Source organism: Calonectris borealis, chromosome 1 (genome assembly GCF_964195595.1).
Source record: "Calonectris borealis chromosome 1, bCalBor7.hap1.2, whole genome shotgun sequence".
In the NCBI taxonomy this organism is placed as follows: domain Eukaryota; kingdom Metazoa; phylum Chordata; class Aves; order Procellariiformes; family Procellariidae; genus Calonectris; species Calonectris borealis.
In genome coordinates, this window is record NC_134312.1 from 7,034,467 (window position 1) to 7,052,949 (window position 18,483).

General features: G+C 37.6%; 1 protein-coding gene across 2 annotated transcripts in view; it reads right to left on the minus strand.

Annotated features, from left to right (window-relative positions):
• USP6NL (USP6 N-terminal like) overlaps positions 1-18,483 on the minus strand; it is a 127,806-nt gene that overhangs the window by 84,917 nt on the left and 24,406 nt on the right. The window lies entirely within an intron of this gene.

The window sequence follows — 18,483 nt, forward strand, 5'->3', positions numbered from 1 at the left end:
TCCATTTATTTGTTAACGCTGAAGCCAATGATACAGTATACTTATTCATGAAGATCCACTTTTTTACCACTATGCTCTGTTAAAAACAAACAAAAAAAAAAAACAACAACAGAAAAATCTGACCATTTGACATAGACTCTTGTATCTCAGCAGAAAATGACCTGAAATGGCTAAAAAGCATTTCTGAATTCAGTGCTTCATCCAATCTGAACACTGACACAATACTTTGGCAACACCTATTCCATGTCACAAGGATTAGCTCTAGGATAATACACAAATAAAGCCTTTTATAGATTTCAGTCCTGCTCAATAACCTATTTCATTCCAGATAGATTGCTCTCAGCCTGTGCAAATTTCATACCCCTTATAGAATCAAAATCCATAGTAAGAGTCAAGACTTTGTTGAGCCCATGGAGCTGCATCCAGCAAACAAGCATCCTGTAACCTGGGAAAAGCAGACCAACTGCAGAATCCTCCCAAAGAAGGGCAGACACAAGCTGTCCTCTCTGTTCGAGAGCAAGGGGGACAACTTGGTGAAGCACAAGTTGAGATTTAAACATAGATCCACCCACTGTCTGCACTGTGCTTGTACACAAGCAATTAGGATATTCAGCACTTTGGGGAGGGTTCAAGTTCTCATTTGTGCAGCCTGCACAGACCAGGAACGACAGGCCTGACTGGTCACCCAGACATCAAAACATCAGAACTCAACTCTTCACAAGATAGCTTTGAGCTCTAACTACAGCCAGCAGCTGCAGATAGAAAACTTACTGGGCAAAGCACTTGGTATGCCTAAATTGCCTTTAAAACCTCTTTTTGACATATAGATGTAGGGTGGTCAGACAGGAAGCCTTCCTATAAGGCGCAACACTCATTCTAAAATTCATCAACTTCACTTGATGAAAGTTCAACAAGTTCAAGCCTGAAATTTTCATCAGTGAAGTTAAACCCAAATTAACTTGCAAGGGAAAAATGCATCTTGGTTATGAATTTTGCTTCCCTCTTATCTTACCATTGAAGACATTTCTTCAGTACACATTAAAATCCCAACTTTGCATTTCTGACGTTACTATAAACAAAGCCAAAGTATCTCCTTGAAACAAGGAACTGTAATGCAGTAAACGAAGGCATCATCTCTGCAAGGGTATTCCCTAAAGGTCTAGCAATAGGATAGGAAACCAAGAAGTTTAACATAACAAATGTTGCTTCAGTTACGGCATTTTGGAAGGATTAAGAGTTATTACTCCAGTGGCTTCCGACTTGATGAAAATCCAGTAGCCTTTCATCAACTCTTCCCTCTTCAGCAAAAGTACAGTTGTCCTCTGCCATCACATAAATAAGTCTGAATGTGAGTGAAAATTACCAAGTGCTTCTCCTGTTTTAGAATATTTTCTGAAATTGGTTAATTTAACAGCAAACTTCTTGTTATGACAGCAAGTTCTTGAAAGAATTTGCAAAGAACCCAGCCTACATTAAGGCTGGGAGAAAAGAGAGAGAGAGAGTTTTCAACTTAAATTTATTTTTATATAATACACAGTAAAGACAACAGCTTTCGCTGTGTGTTAGCCACAAGTACAAACTTTACTGTACTTAGTCTAGGAATTCTGCTCACTTTTTTTCTCCTTCCCTACCTCACTTTCTTCCCTGGCATAGAAAAAACAAGGGGTGTAGCTACTGAACACTATAAAATTACTCACATACACTCTTTTATTTGCCAACACCCGCTGTTTTGGAAAAGCACATCAAACCTAAAAATTGACAATAGGGACCAACAGTTCACATTATCGTGAATATGTGCTATAAAAATGTACAAAAATAAAAGCATCAGAGAGTACTTTGTACCTGAGGTACAATAGGCTGTTTAATCCCAGGGTAACATTCAAGCCATCTCAGACACACGCTGTTGACAGGTTTCTCTGAAAAATGAGTCAGATGCCCATCCCGGGGGAAGTTCTCTCTGATTAAAACACTATCACAAACAGCCATTATTCTTCAGGTGCTATTGAGCTGAGATGGCGTTTCACTGAATAACAGGCTCCAACACAAACTAAGTCACTTTTTTTTCAGATAAACAGGCAGATCTTCGAGGAGTTTAAGTGAAGGAACAAGACAAATACATGGATTTGCAACCCAACTCATCAGGTTTTACTAAATCAAAAATCTTTGGTGGGAACGTAATGAAAGTGAATGTTTTGAGTGGTCCAAATCTATTCTGACGCTGTGGATGCAAGTAATGGCTGTAACACATAGCCACAGCAGCCAGAATTTCAGGGCTGATGGAAGCACAGCCTAACCGCTGTGGCTTAGCTCAAGAAACTGCAACCTGCACCCTGACGCACAACACACCGTAAAGAGGCAATGACCTGTATAATTGCTTTCTGGTAATCTAACACCTTCTGAAACTAGAAAAGCAAAGAGTGACAATTCACAAGTCATGCCTAATGAAAAGCACAAATGGAACGATATGAAAAGAGGATACGGGGTGGGGGGAAGGAGGGAATATGATGCGTTATTTAAGGAATGGCATTTTGAGAGGATGATGTACAAAACTGTGAGAATATAATTAGCTGTCAAGTTAAAGCATGCAGGGGTCATCATCAGTAAGGGGTGATGAGTAAAGGACTAAAAGCCAATAGAAAGGGATTTTAAAACTATACCTTGCATCATAGGTATTTTAATGCACAAAACTACAGGTAAGCAACCCCAAAAGTAAATTAAATAAATGAAAAAATTATTGAGCTGCTTTGAGTTTTTACTATCTTGTTACACAACTAATTCCATCAGATTTGAGTACCAATTTTCCCATTGCCTTGCACCTGTTTTCATCCTTCACACCTGTACATTAGATCAGCAATATTTTGTATCTCCCTGCATACATAAACAGTGCTGAAATGAAAAAAAAAAAAAAATCAAAAGCCTACGAAAACTCATGGAAATTTCCTTTCTGTGAATATAGAAGCAAAACAACTGCACAGGGTTAGAAAGATGAAGAAGAAATAGGACACAAAAGGTTGTTCCAGAAGTTAGTGCAAAGGGGTCTACTGAAGTATAAGTAACTTTCTGAACGTCAAAACCCCCATAAACAGAGAGAAAAGCACAGCTATTCTCCCAAGCCCACACAACTTAGACCGCTGAAAAAAAAAAACTTACTAGCACGAAAGGGACACAAATAAGATGACTCTAGATTGGTTTCATTTTAAAAACGTTATGGCTACCTTTTAAGAAGTTTAAGAAGTTAATCAATAAGGATACCATAAAAATAGGGAGCTACCGTATTTATAAGCTACTGCATGGTCTGACTACCAGATACAATTGCTATATGGCAACTTCAGGGCAGGCAAAACAAATTTCATATTCTTAGACCTCAGAAGTAACTATTTCTCAGTGAAATTGGTATGCCATTACTACTCCAATACCAGGCAGTTCCCTGATACATCATTTAGCCATCAGTATTTTAAGTTCAAGCTTATAAGTTCATATTAATACAATACCAAACAGGTACAGATTTTCACAGGGAACTACAGGATTTAGACCAAATTTTAACTGAAGGGCTTTTTCAGATTTGTCTCAGAATGAAGAAGAATGGTTTGGAAACAAACTCATCTGCAGTTGTTTTAATTGTGGAGAGGGAAAAAAAAAAAGAGATCATTCAAAATAATAAAAGAGAACTGAAATCATTTTCATGTTACAGCAATGTTGTAACATCTTTGTATTAAAATAAATTATTCTCAAATCTGAAGCTGAAAGATTTTTTTCTTTTTTTTTTTTTTTTAGTTTTTAATTGGAAACAACTGTTTGCCCACTAATAAGAAATCTCTGAACTCAACTGATGAAAGCTGCATGACAGATAAAAGGCAGGCAAAAATAGGTTGGGGAGGAGGAGCTCATACAAAATACTGCAGAAAAGTTGTTATAAATTAAAAAGGAATCAGAAATTGCCAAGAAAGGCACCTTAGTCAAATACACAAAGCCCAAATCGCTATTAAATAACATTTCTACATCAGCAGGAATGTTTAAGATATGTCAAATAAATATTGTGTCCTCCCATCCATCTGCCCCCTGCAAAACCACCTCACATTCAAGTGTATTCCCATTAATCCTAATTCGATTATCTCTTCTAAAAGCTCCCCATATTGTGCCATTTCTGTAGCTAGGATGCAAGAGAGAGAATTTGTTGCATTTTCCTAATGGCAGTAATGACTTCAGTACTTCTAACACTTACCAGGCTAAAATTGCTCAAAAAGTCCACTGGCATACCAATAAACACTGTTTCAAAACCAATTACTACAGATCAGTAGTTGGAAATGTTAAAAAGTTGTTTTGGGTTTTTTTTGACAAGCTTATTTGTTTTTTAACATGGACAGATTATATCTAGTAGTACATTAAAAAAGCATAAAGGAAAACGTAGGAGGACATCATTTAGACATCCTGTCCTGGATTTACAGCGCTTGTTGAACATGTCATTGCTCTTTGTCTTCAGCTCTGCTGGAAGTTACTGCTCTGGGCTGTGCTGGTAAACAGGATCATGTGAATGCACTGTAATCCGCAACAAGAAAAACAGAACTGCTGAATTAGCTCATGCCACCACCACTGGCAGTTTAAGTTCTCCCCAGAGAACTTGCAGGAATACACGTTTGCAAAGTTTAAGTTTGTCCGCATCCTCGGCATAGCTGTAGTGGGTTGACCCTTGGCTGGCTGCCAGATGCCCACAGAGCTGCTCTCACTCCCCCTACTCAACAGGACAGGGAGAGAAAAGAAGATGAAAAAGCTCATGAGTCAAGAGAGACAGGGAGATCGCTTACTAATTACCCTTATGAGCAGAACAGACTTGACTTGGGAAAATTAATTTATTGGCAATTAAAAAGAGAGTAGGATGGTGAGAAACAAAGCCTTCTTCCCAGGCTCAACTTCACTCCTTTGTTCCCAATTCTTCTACCTCCTCCCCACTCTGAGCAGCACAGAGATGGGGAACGGGGTTTGCAGTCAGTCCATAACACTTTGTCTTTGCTGCTCCTTCCTCTTCACACTCTTCCCCTGCTCCAGCATGGGGTCCCTCCCACAGGATACAGACCTTCACAAACAGTTCCAATGTGGGTCCTTCCCACGAGCTGCTGTTCCTGCCAGAAAACCTGCTTCTGTGTGGGCTCTTCTCCAGGGGCCACAGTTCCCGCCAGGAGCCTGCTCCAGCAGGGGCTCTCCATAGGCTGCAGCCTCCTTCAGGGTGTATCTACTGCTCGTGCGTGGGGTCCTCCACAGGCTGCAGGGTAGCTATCTGCTCCACCATGGTCCTCCACGAGCTGCAGGGGGACAACCTGCTTCACTCTGGTCTTCTCCATGGGCTGTAGAGAAATCTCTGCTCTGCCACCTGGAGCACCTCCTCTCCCTCCTTCTTCACTGACCTTGGTGCCTGCAGAGTTGATTCCCACACATTTTTCTCGCTCTCCTCTCTCACAACTGGTGCACTGCGTTTTTTATCCTTTCTTAAGTATCTTACGTGTCACCAGCTTCACTGATGGGCTCAGCTTTGGCCAATGATGGGTCCATTTTGGAGTGAACTGAAACCGGCTGTGTCCAACATAGGGGGCAACCCCTGCTACCAAAACCTTATCATGTAAGCCCAATATAGTGTCCAGCTAGAAACTTTCAACACTTAATGTTGAAAGGCAAAGCATATACAAACACAAGTCATAACTGTCAGTCTTCAATACATTAACGCACAGTCTCTTCATGCCCTTTCTGCCCATGAAATATCAATCCTACTAGAACTTCCACTTATTCCTAAAAAAACCTCATTAAGATATCTGGGGTAAAAGACTACTGATGTTCCATGCATTTCTATAAATAGCATTTTAGTTTAGATTGGAAGAGTGCTTTTGGAGCAAATCTCCTGATCATCTCTATTTACTGTTCTTCAGTTTGCACTGGGAAGCGACATGGAAGTATGCAAAGCTGGATTCCTTCCAGATTAAACTATCTGCGAGATGCACTCCTAACTCTAAGTTATGTTCTGTCCAAAGAATAAGTCCAAGGTTTGATCTAGCCTGAAAAACCTGCTGAAACACAGGGCGATGTTGGACCCTCGGTTTTCCTCCCTAGATCTACTACTACAATGTCACGCTAGTTGCCAACACGGACACAGTCTATAGACTGCTGTTACATCAAATACACAGCACAGACCCCACTGCAACCAGTCGTCCTTTGATTTGCCTAAGCATATTTGCTCATTTTTCCCTTTGGAGCCCAACTGCACTATTTATAGAATGGCTTTACATTCTTATTAATTACCAGACAATGATTTTTTAATAGATGTTCCATCACTATGAATACTCTTCTGTGAAGCTTTATACATTATGTAAAATAGGCAATTATCACTGCACAGTTTAGAAGGTCATTCCAACGCCTATAAACTAAATAGTAATGGGAATTGGAGTCTGTGTAGCTTTTTTATTTTTCATCTATAGATTTGGCAAGCTCCAAACTAGCATTCATCCCACATATTTTAAAACCTAACTAGGGTACTAATTCATAGCACAGAATTGACAAAAACATTTTTATTAATCTACGTATCTTTGATTTGTGTAACGCACGCTCCACACAACAGTCTGCGAACATAACATTTTCTTTTACTGAGTGATGGGACATGGTGGCTCCGGGACTCGATGCAGCTGCAGCATAGATGAGGAAATTTTTCAAAACGTGTTAAAGTCTTTTCAATGTACAGCTGTCGTCAGAAAAACGGAAGGATTAGTCAGGTTTTGTCTTTTTAGATGGAGAAAAATTAGGACACAGAGCAACGGTGCAGCTATTTATCCATCACACAGCAAAGTGCAACGCCTGAAATCAGCAATATATCACACACTAGGGAGCCCTGGAAGCATCCCAAAAACACCCAACACTTGAAAATGATGAAGAATTGTTCCACTAATCCAAACAATGTGAATTTAAATGAAAAAGAAAATATTTCCTTATGAAAGACCACAGCATATTCATGTTACCAAAATCCCTTCATTAATACCGACAGTATTTCCTTTTCTATCAGAAAGGGGAAGTCTCAGATCAAGGCAACTTCTCACATTCCAGTTGAGACCTGTGAACTGTACTATAACTATTTCCTTCAGACTACCTCTATTTCCCACCCAAAAATTAGGTTTAACAACAAAAGCTACACTTCCATTCTAACTGTGACAGGAATCTGTGAATCAAAACTATTAAAATTTAAGTTTTGAAGGATATATTTCTAAAAACAAGCCTGAAACTTAGCTTTAACCTCTGGAAAATACTCCTGACAAAAGGGAGATTAAAAAATGGCATGCAAAAAGAGTGCCCTTTAGTCAAATTATTTCTGGAGAAAATCTAGAACATAGTCTAGACTAGCAGACATGGTGAAACTTGCCTATTCACATTCAGGTTCCTCCTCCCCCAAAAGCTTACATATCAATTTTGCCTGGTACATTAGATAAATCTCAAAAGAAAAATATGTCTCATCTGAAAACAAGCAAAAGAAAAAACAAACATTTTCTCTCTCAATTTCCAGGGAATAAAAATATTTGCCAGTCAATAAATGCAGAAAGTTTTGTGCAACCTGATTAACCCATATCTTACAGGTCTCTGACACTTGCTTTTGGAGAAATTATGGACAGAAAGATGACATTTTGAATGCTTCACGTTCAGACATAACTGGTGCCTGCACTCGTGCAAGGAGAGGGAGGTACAGACATCACTGATACCATTGTGACATGAATGTTGAGGAAAAAAAACATTTGATTTTTACATTCAAAAAATAGAAAAAACCTATTTTTCAATGAAGAATTAAAACAAAGGGAAATAAAGAGATTTCTTTTCCTACCATCCAATTTACATTTCATTAATATCTGCATTAGACTACTATCCCATAGAGTAAACATCACCTGCGAATGTGCCATAGGAACGGAGCATCTGTATCATGATAATTCTGAAAGCACAACAATGCCATATAAAGAACGGTTATGGTTTTAAAAAAAAAACCTAAAAAAACCAAAAAAAACCCCTACAACACAACCAACCACATACACAGCGGGAATGGAGGGAGAAATATCAACTACTGCACACAACTTTCACTCTCCAAGGACAAGTGGTTTCAACTGCATGCATCAAGATTGTACCTGGCTTAAAAGCTACAAAACCCCCGAAGTCTTCAGGACACCCCAAGACTAAAGGCACAATTAAATCCTACATGACTCTTCAAACAACGTTTGTAGATTTATTGCTCAAACTGCAAATTCCACATTAAGTATGCACTCCAGCTATTTCCAAGTGGCAGTAGAAACCGCCTGCAATCCACTGCAGTGGTATCTGGCAAACGAGTATCAAAAGAAGTCTACAAGCTGAATATCAATGAGCTTCTCCATATGGACAGAATCTGCTCACAAGAGTTGCGGTCAGTGAGCCCAGATTCATTTTACAACAAAGCCTATATGCGCACACAGAGCTCTCGTAGCTGGCAGGTTCCAAGATTTATATCGCAGTCATCACCGCGGCCTGCGGTGAAGAGTTAAGTGACCGTGACTAACAACCGTGACACCTGATATGGATGTCGCGCTTTTCTCCTGGAGAGGAGTGTGTGCAATCAAGTGTCTTCATATCTATTTTCTTTTATTTGTTTGAGTATGTTGCCATGTAATAATGCCACAGGAGATAACCACAGGAAAAAGAAACCTACATCACCTGGGACGTGATGCAGAAGGCAGCAGGGTTTGTTCCTGGAGGAAATCATTCCCACCAAGGACCTGCCCCCTCCAGGTACAGCTAGAAAATGCTTCGTTAGCTGCTTTATTAGCAAAGAGACAGCAGCAGTCTTGGGCATCTGTGTACTTATTTTCTCATTTCCACCAAGAATTTAATTAACTGACATTAATTAAGTTTTCTGTTTGATCTGGAAATTCAGTTCAAATTAACATTTTCATGGATAGTCCAATACTAATGCTGACAGATAGTTTCTTTTAGAAGAAGCTGCTTGGACTTGCAACAAGAAGGACGAAACAGGGGAATCTATTCCACTGAGAAACCAATATTTTTATTTGCTGTTAGACATGACTGACTAAAAAAATTGGATATGTTATCTGATTTGAGAAGTCTGGATGTTTTGCTTACAAACTATACCAAAAGATCTAGAAACTCAACAGGACATAAAAATACTTTGGAGAAGCCAGATAAGATGTCCAGGAAAGTTGTGAATTGTCAATATACACCAAAACACTATGTAAGCCACCCGACTGCTATAATTATCTGTTGTAGAAAACGTCCAGCTGAGACCCTGTCACTTTGAAATATTCACCACATTTTAAGTTATTAAAAACAAACAGGCAAACTTATTAGCATCTATCTCTGCACTGCTGCTTATTCCTATCCACTGCAATTTAACAAACAAAATTGTCACCTTCTTAAACTGTAAGTGTATTAAATAAATTCTGTGCAAGCTTCACAACCAATAAACATGTATGCTAGCATTCATATTTAACATTAGATTCCAAATTTCACAAGCACGAGGATAAAATACTGGAAACTCAACAATTTAAGGTAAAAAAAATTAGATGATCCCCCATTGTTCTAAGTGTGCACATCTCAACAGCGCAAGTTTTTCTTTAAGGGAAAAAAAAAAAGCTTTGTAGTGTCAAATAATGTAAACATTACACTTTGAGAGTCCGCAAGAAGAAAAAAGTTGTACATACTTGAAAATAGCATATGCACAATTGCCATGATCTTACCAAAATCGAAGGTCAGAAAAACATGTTCACCTGAGCTATGAAAATGGAAGACGGAGAATGAGGCTTGTTTTTCTAGAACCCTCATGCAGAGCTTTCCAGCCTTTTCTCAAAAGTCTCAAATCCAAAACTAAAATGTCTGGACTTAGCTGTAAAATTCACATAACGATAAAAGTACGAGAGCAGCTACAGAAGGAAAGCTACAAGACACAAACACCTTTTTGCCATGTTCAGATCCAGGCTCAAGATCTCGTCTCTATTCCAAACATATTGGATAAATGCCTCAGGCAAAACAGAATCCTCGTCTCGGCTGCAGTATCACTGAAACCAGAAATCCAAATACATTCATCCTACCAGCTCAAGCTCAAAACTATGTAACCCATTAACCTTCTGAAACATTAAGCAAATACTTGAATGAATCCCTAACTCCCCCCCCACAGCTGTCCTCTTCTTTCAAGAAACCCAATAAAGCCACCTTGTTTTCAGTTGGTCTTTCCACCCAGCTGCCAGGTTCCCTCTGCTGCGGTGAAAACACAAGGGCGATTTTGTGCAAGTACTGCTGCTCCAGGTCAGCAACAGTCCCATGCTTCACACAGACTGAGAAGTCCAGATGGATTTAACAGCACACATCCGCATACTGCAACAGGTAAAGATTAAATTAAACCTCAATACCACAAGTTTTAAAAAGAGATTTAACACAAGACTTTGTTTCTCTTGTTTCTACTTAGCCAGTAGCTAGGACCAAACCAATGAATGTGAATTGTAAAAAGCTCTGAAGGCCACACAGGGGCATCCCTCTGCTCACGGAATTTAAAACCACAAGACGGACTATTACCAGAAGAGGATAAACAGCACCTTGCAACCATATATCATCATGCAGTCTTTCTAGGTTGCATGGTGCTTGCTTCCATTTTTTATTATTTTGTGTCAATAAAAATTTTAACCAAAGCTATACTTACATTTGAGATTTTTGACATTAGCTGAAGAAGAGAGGCTTGTTTAGACTCTTGCAACATCACTGAAACCAGTCCAGGGTTTGCAGCTCTCTACTACTTTACACATTTGACTATTCTTGGATGGACTGAAAACAACCACAGCAGTCAGCAATTCTAGCAACTGAACAAAAAAACCCACCAAACAAAAAACACAAAACAAAAATTCCACCCAACTCCTCTCTATTATTTTTTTAAATGTGCTGTTTCATCTACAGGACAAGAATTGTGAACTCCGTAGCTATGTACAAACACACACACCCCTAAAGAAACAATAGGTTTTTTCTTGGAGTTTTTTTAATGTGGGTGGTTTTTTTTAAAAAGAAAAAAAAAAGAAAAAAAAACCAACCATCACAGACAACAAAACACACACACACAGAGCAAGTCAGATCAGCTTCACTGATGCCAACACAGCTGTGCTGATTTGTACCAAACTGAATTTCTGTCCCATCTAGCAGAAATATCACTGTGAACCTGCTGTGGTTTTCCCCAATATATTACTGTACTGTTCCCTACTCTGCGTTCTTTTTCAAACCTACTTTTTTATAGGAATATTTTATGTTAAGCTGCCACATTTCCCATATGCTACAAATAAGAAAGCTAAAGCTGTATTTCAGGGTTATTGAGAATATTACAGTTAACGATTCATGGGTTTAGGGTCCCACCCCCCAAAAAAAGCCCAACACATACTGGAATAACAAGTCATGGTATGAAGCTAGGGATCAGTTGTCTTTGTTGTGCTTTCCTTGTTGTAAATTAGCTCATTTCAGTTGACTAACGTTATTGCATAAAGAACAAGTTTCATTTTTGTGTAGTTCCTCCATAGCTAAATCAAATCCAAGCTGTCTGTATTAATTTTGTTAAGCCATAGACCAATTCCCAAGATACAACATTTAAGTACTTTGTTAAATGATGCTACCTACCTAATAATCAAAGACCAAATAAATAGACACTAAAGTAAGTCATTAACAGCTACATATGGCTAAGCAGCACTGCGACCTTTCTTAACCACTGCATCTGGCATCACGCAAATAAGAATGAAATATTTTAAGCGGTTTTTTTTTTAAATAAAGTAAAAAGGCAATAAATTGTCAGGATAAGAAATGCAATAGAAAAGCCATATAATGTATGTATATCCCATAAAAGTTAGTACTATTCAAAGTGAGAGATAGTGAATGCCAGCTACAGAAATAGAGTATTTTAGGTAAAAATCCTCTAGCTGAGTCACTGTGTGTCCTGTTGTTCAATGATCCAACTGTATGATTACTTCCTTGTGTTTGTATCATCCTGAGGTGGAATTCCTCATCCTCTTGCAGCAGCAAGTCTCCGCAGCACTTTGCGCTAGCATCAGCCAGCGTCACCACTGAAGGAAGGCCGCCCCCATGTATTTACTCACATCCCACCGCTGGCTCCTCCTCTGAGCTGGCACGCACGACTGTGAACCTGCATCAGCAACTGGATCGGTTAAGCTGATTAAAACTAACTAAGATCAAAACTAACTCAACGGGAAAGAAAAGTATAGTTTAATTCAGATCGGCTTCCCAATTCAAATCACTGTATGGCTATCCAAACCCTTGTGAAGCTCTATAGAGACTGAATTGGGACGAGGAGGCAAAATGAGCAGCAGAAGCAAGGCAGGAGTGCATCTTTAAGAAGAGTCATTCATGCTAGCATTAATTATCTGTGAAACCACAGCCGAAAGGCCTAACTTTAATACAAATATAATAATGTCAATAGAGCCTGTTGAAATACAGTTAAATTTTGTCACATTAGTAGAAACTTAGCCGTGATAAATAATGAATTGAAGCTGTATATATGTACTGATGAGCTGCAGAATAAATTATCTTGACTGCCATGGGCAGAATTTTGTATTTAATGACACAAAAAAAAGATTTAACTCCCTGCTGTCAGACTCAGCAGCTCATTGAACAACTTGCCAAGTTCATTTTTATTTTAATTAATAAATAAATAAAATTTACTGTTTGTCCACATTCTGGCCTTATGAGAAAAAGATCGCTCTTCTCCCCTGTCCATTCTATCTCTAAAAAACAAAGTAATTCAAAAACAGGTATACAGGTCTAGAAAACCTTTACTTCCATCCAGCATTTGTCAGTTAAAATACCCAATCTGGATTATAATAGTATTCCTTCAACAATAAAACACCCATGACTACCCAACTTTCATTCATATTCACATGAACTGTAGTAACACTGATTGTATGGAGGAACTGCTATAGTCAATAGTCCGTCTTCAAGCAAGAGGTCACACTAGATTACCACAATCTCATCTACCCTTTAAATATACCAATTTTTCACCTTTTCTAGGTACACTTGAATGAGAAGACTTATTTTCTACCTCCTAGATACAGTCTGAGGAAGCTGAAGTTTTTCTTAGGGTTCTTTCAACTTAAAATACCACTAAATAATGGTTTTGTCAATCAGAAGACACTGCAGGGTATGAGAGGTGATTGTTTTTCAAAGAAAAGATTGAGAAAAACTCTATGTATAATGAAATCACACAAACTGGAAAAATTCTTGAAGCAGCTCCAGGAGGGATAAAATAAAAATCTGAATTCCATTTCATGTTTGGTTGTTTGGTTTTTTTGTTTTGTTTTGTTTTTTACATGTGAGAAGAAACCATCTCCATCTACCTGTTTTATGCAGAACACCATTTGGGTTTAATTAAGAACTTTTAAAAAAAGTCTCCAGAAGTTATCCAGTCCAGTTGCATTCCTTGTCTATGTTCAGTTTCCCTGGAAGATAACAGATGATTAGCCTGTGAGGAAAGGTGCAAGATCAGAACCACAGGGAAAAAATTCTGATATAGGAAGTTGCCATCAAAGAGATACAGGCAAAAAGCCAGTATATTTTTTTTATACACCTGAAAAAAAATCTCAGCAATCTTTGAAAGCGTTACTGATTTGTTCAGTATTTTGGTTCTGGCTCAGGAGTAAAAGGGAGGCAGAAGAGCTTTCTTCATAAAAATAATCTTCTTGTTATTGGTTTGCACCAGAAAGCATGCATATGCTTTCATAATGTCACTTGCTCAATCCAATTACACAAAAAATACCAGTTATGATGACAGTTCTTGCATGTAACAACCCTTTGCAGGACTAATCCAGAGCTCGGCAAAAAGAACGTAAGATTCCCCTGTGAGTGAAAAGGAATCAGGATATCCTATCACCTGGATTGGAGGAAGAATCACAGAAGATGCACGTTGGGCTATGATGTACGCCAAAAACTTGAAAAATTGGGCCAAGCTTAGCACAAATTAGATGCTGGTCAATGATGGTCAAGAACTTGTCCCAGAAATTCCTCAAGAACTTCCCAAGCTTTAGGCTGCATGTTGCATTCAATCAGCTCATGTGCATGCCTGCAGAACCTTACTTGAAAGCAAACAGCAAGGACATATAGGTCTGCTCTTAAGAGAGTCCAGGGCAAAAATCAAGAAGTCCTAAGATTTTTATTTTAAATAGATATTTCCTACACAGTGTTCCTACACATTGCAGAGTATTTAAAAGTGGGACAATCCTAAAGTAGTGAAGCAAATTCCTATAAGCAGACACTGATAAAAAAAAAAAAATTAGAAAAAGAGTAAAAAATGGCTTATCACAATTATAAAATAAAAGTCACTTAAGAATAAAATACTAAATTAAAAAAAAATCCTAAGAAATAGAAAGGAAAAAGTATGTAATTCTTTCTGAATGAAAGCAGGAAGTTAAAGAAATTCAAAAAGAAATTCAGGTAACGACAAAATACCGTGGCTACTTGATCTGGGACCTTGATTTTATTTTCACCGTCTTGCAACTCATCAACTTAGTCCAGTCTAAAAGAAATAAACCAAAAAAAGGCACCAGATTTCTTGCCAATTCTAAGTCTGGAATATAAGGTTCTACCACAGTACCATCTGCAAGTGAGTTCAGGCAGTAACTTCAGAAGTGTGAGCTATTACTGGCACATTTAAACATGATTATCCTCGTCTGGCCCAACATGTAGGCCCACATTTCCAGAATGAAAATTATCTTTGAAACTGAAGATATCCATAAGCTTTGTCTGAAACCTCAAAGGCTGAGATAAGATATACTGCCTAAAGAAATATAGGGGATTCCTGATGAACATTATCTTTGGCTTACAGCCCAAATACTGCTGTGACCAACCATATGTCTCCTCTTGCAATCCGTAAAAAACTCAAACCAAAGTTTTCTCTCAGGTATCTATCCCTCACACTAAAACATTGCATGCCTTTTTAATTCTGTGATTTTGTTTTAGTTGTCCCATCTGCTAGAAGTATTTTAATGCAACATCTCTTTTTATATCCTAACATCAAGGTGATGTTGCCAATTAAGCTCTGCTTAGGCCATCTGTAAAAGGAAGGAGCGGGGAAAGAAGTAAACATTAATATTTCTTTATTAATTTCAAACAACTTGGTTTTCAACCAGGATTTCAGTGACAGAAGAAAGAAAATAATTAATAGATTTATATTCTACATGGATTTCTCTAGGAAAAGTAACATTTGAATTACTTCTTAAAATTCAGAAAGGTTTCAGATCTTGTGAAATGTTTGGCTTTGAATTAGAAAGTTTATCAAGAGAATTTTATACTGGCATGATTTAGGGTTTTTATCCAAAGGCAGACTTCCAATCTCATAAATTACGTAAGAAATTCAAGTCTTATAAAATAAAATAATGGCAACCTCTTCAAAATTTCTTTACAACTTCATTTTCACCTTCAGACTTACAGAGCATGTAATGTGTTACCCCTTTGACAATAAATGAACTAGAGGCAATTCTTTCCTTTAACTGACCTGATGTTATCTAAATATGGTAAGGGTCAAAAACCATAAAAACAAAACAAAAACCATAAAAAGCAAACAAAAAACTCTACACATACAGCTTTCACTGCAATTGGAAGACTACAGAACACAATTGCAGGGTGGGCTTTTTCTTTAAAAAAAGAAAAAAAAATTATTCAAGTTGTAAGCAGCACAGTAGGTTTTTAAAAAAGGATGGAAATGTCAGACATTATAAACCAAAACTTACTATTTAGCTTATTGGATGTATCACTAAGCAACAATCCAAGAGGGCTACTGAAGGATTTTCTGATGTCAGCCTCAACAGTCAAAGACCAAAGACAAAACCATAACCACAGGACTTGCAATCGGGAGACAAGGTAGATACTCATACTCGCACTGCCTAACTATTTGCAGGATTTAGTCTTGTATTTGTAAACGGCCTATTTATCACACTCTCATGATACAGAAAATGAAATCTAATTTAACTAGTGGCATGGGTCACAGCCACAATGAAAACAAACTCTGGCCTATAAAGAAACAATTAGACCCAGCAATTTTGGCAGGCTGTTCAACTATCCCATTAAATCTACATCTCAACCCATGAAATGTTAATAATACTTTTCTTTTAAACAACATTCTGCAGGAATTGAATTTTCTTCTCCATAGTAGCTATGCTTACCATGGACCTTATAGAAACTTCTGTTATTGAACCATGGATGCAAAAAGACACTCTCTTGGCTAACTGTGTTTCTAGGTCTCAGCCTGAAAATAATTGTTGGCAAAACTGGAGGCCGGAGGAATCCTTTCCCCCACAACCTTGTGTACTATTTATAAAAACAGTTATACGGTTAGGACATTCATTCAATCTTAAAGAAGAAAGGTTTTAAACTAGATACAACAGATGAAAAATGCAATTAATACATGATACTACTTTGTAACATTTGTCTCCTGGGCGCAAGTTAGGCCCCTACTGAAGGCTGTGCTCTTCCTCCACTCCCCATGTGCAGTGACCCTTCTGCAAGTACCTGCTCAGTTATTTTCAATTTCAGTTTCCTGAGTTCCTATTTTTCACGACAAGGGACGGAGATTTTACAGAAAATTTTCACACAAGTCAAAACCAATGAATTTCAGACTTCTACCCAATAAATTATATTCTAATGATAAACATTCTTTTTTAAGGAGAAGAGGAGGATGCACCTGAGGAGCAGGATTAAAAACCTTTACCATTTACCAACACCAATTTGAAAGCACATTGGTAAACACTCCACATATCATCCCTCATGTCTCAATGAATTCACCTCACATTCACACTGGGCTTCCTAGCAACTCTTCCTTTACAAATACATTTTTCCCTTTACTGAAAACAATAATGAGAGTGAGTCATTTCTGTAGAATACAGTCCTTCACATACACCAGATGCCTAATGTTGCATGCTGTGAAAAAAAAAACTAATGCCTACTCAAATTGCTGTATTTATCACAGAAGTCTGTCAGCATTTTGCATCTTTTGTAAATGTTTTCTTCAGAATGTTTGAATTTTTTTTTAATGTTAAGATCTTAATATTGCTTGTCAAAATGTACTACCAAGTTCTGTACGAGCCAACATCTAATTAGCTCAGTTACTAGCAGCTTGAGAATACCGCCCAAACAATGACCCAAAATTACTGTCTTTTAGCAAGGGAGTAAAACAAAAGGAGAGAAAAAAAAACTCAAAGCTTTAGAACTGAGAAAATGAGCATTTCCTTACATTTTTCAAGGCTTTCCCTTCCAATTCCACTGAATCTGTTCCAATAAACAATTTTTTTTTTTTATTTTTTGGTGTTATCTTTTTAAACCAGTTCTCACACTACTTCTATAAAAATCAAGCCTGACTAGCTAGCTACATGCAGAACAGACAAGTAGAACTCCTGTCCCCTGCGTTCTTCTCTGTAACTAGTGGAGCATAAGTACACAAATCAAAGATGAACAGTGAACAGAGAACTGAAATAGAGTAATTCACTCTGATGAAATTATAAAACTGTTGGGTGGGATGTTCAACCAATCATTGCAAAATCTAAAGAAGTAATTAGGAAGCTTGGTTTCATGAAATGCATGCCTTTTTTTCAGAACAAGAGGATAACAGCAGAGCCCACTTCTACCTTTACTCATTTTGGTTTTTTTACAGAGGTGTTTCATTAACTAACTCATTAGAATTACAGCAGCCTGATGTTACTAGATGAGTGACTTAAATAAAGGTACTTGCCTATAGCCACACATTACATGTAAGGGCAGAACAGAACAACGACATAGTAACAGGCAGACACAGATGCTGTAGATCCTAAATTATTCATGACCTATTTAACACAAAATAAAGTGGTCCTAGAAAATTAATTCTACTAAGAAAGGAATGCAATTTTTTAAGACATCTCTACAAATTATTTAGTTCCTCTACAAACCATATATTCAGCAATTGCAAATAATTAAGATGTAAAAGTAAAGATGAAAAAAAAGTATTTAATCAGTTCCTAATTAGATAAGTATGCCAGATACCACAAAGGAAAGCACTACTTTAGTGAAGAAAAACCAACAAACATTCAACGCACTAAAGGGAATAAGAAAAGCATTTAACATCAATTAATTTCAAACAATAATTGAGTATTTCAAGTAATGTTTTGACACTTGCAAGAGCCATTTCGGATTTTGAAGTTAGTTGTAATCTAGAAATAATCTCATTGTAAAACAAACAGCAGTGCAGCTGTGTACTTTCAGTCTCTCTCATTTCCATAAGCACTAAAGCAGCCTATTTTTGCTCTTATTCTCATTTAGAATATTAAGACTCTAAAAACTATTCTGATGGGTTTCCACAGAATACGGTTGCTATTTTCACAGCCGGACGAGAAAAATATTTTTACCACAGAAAAATAAGGAAAAGATCTTTAGAACAACAGTAGCAGTTACAAATGCTGACATAAACTCCATCTT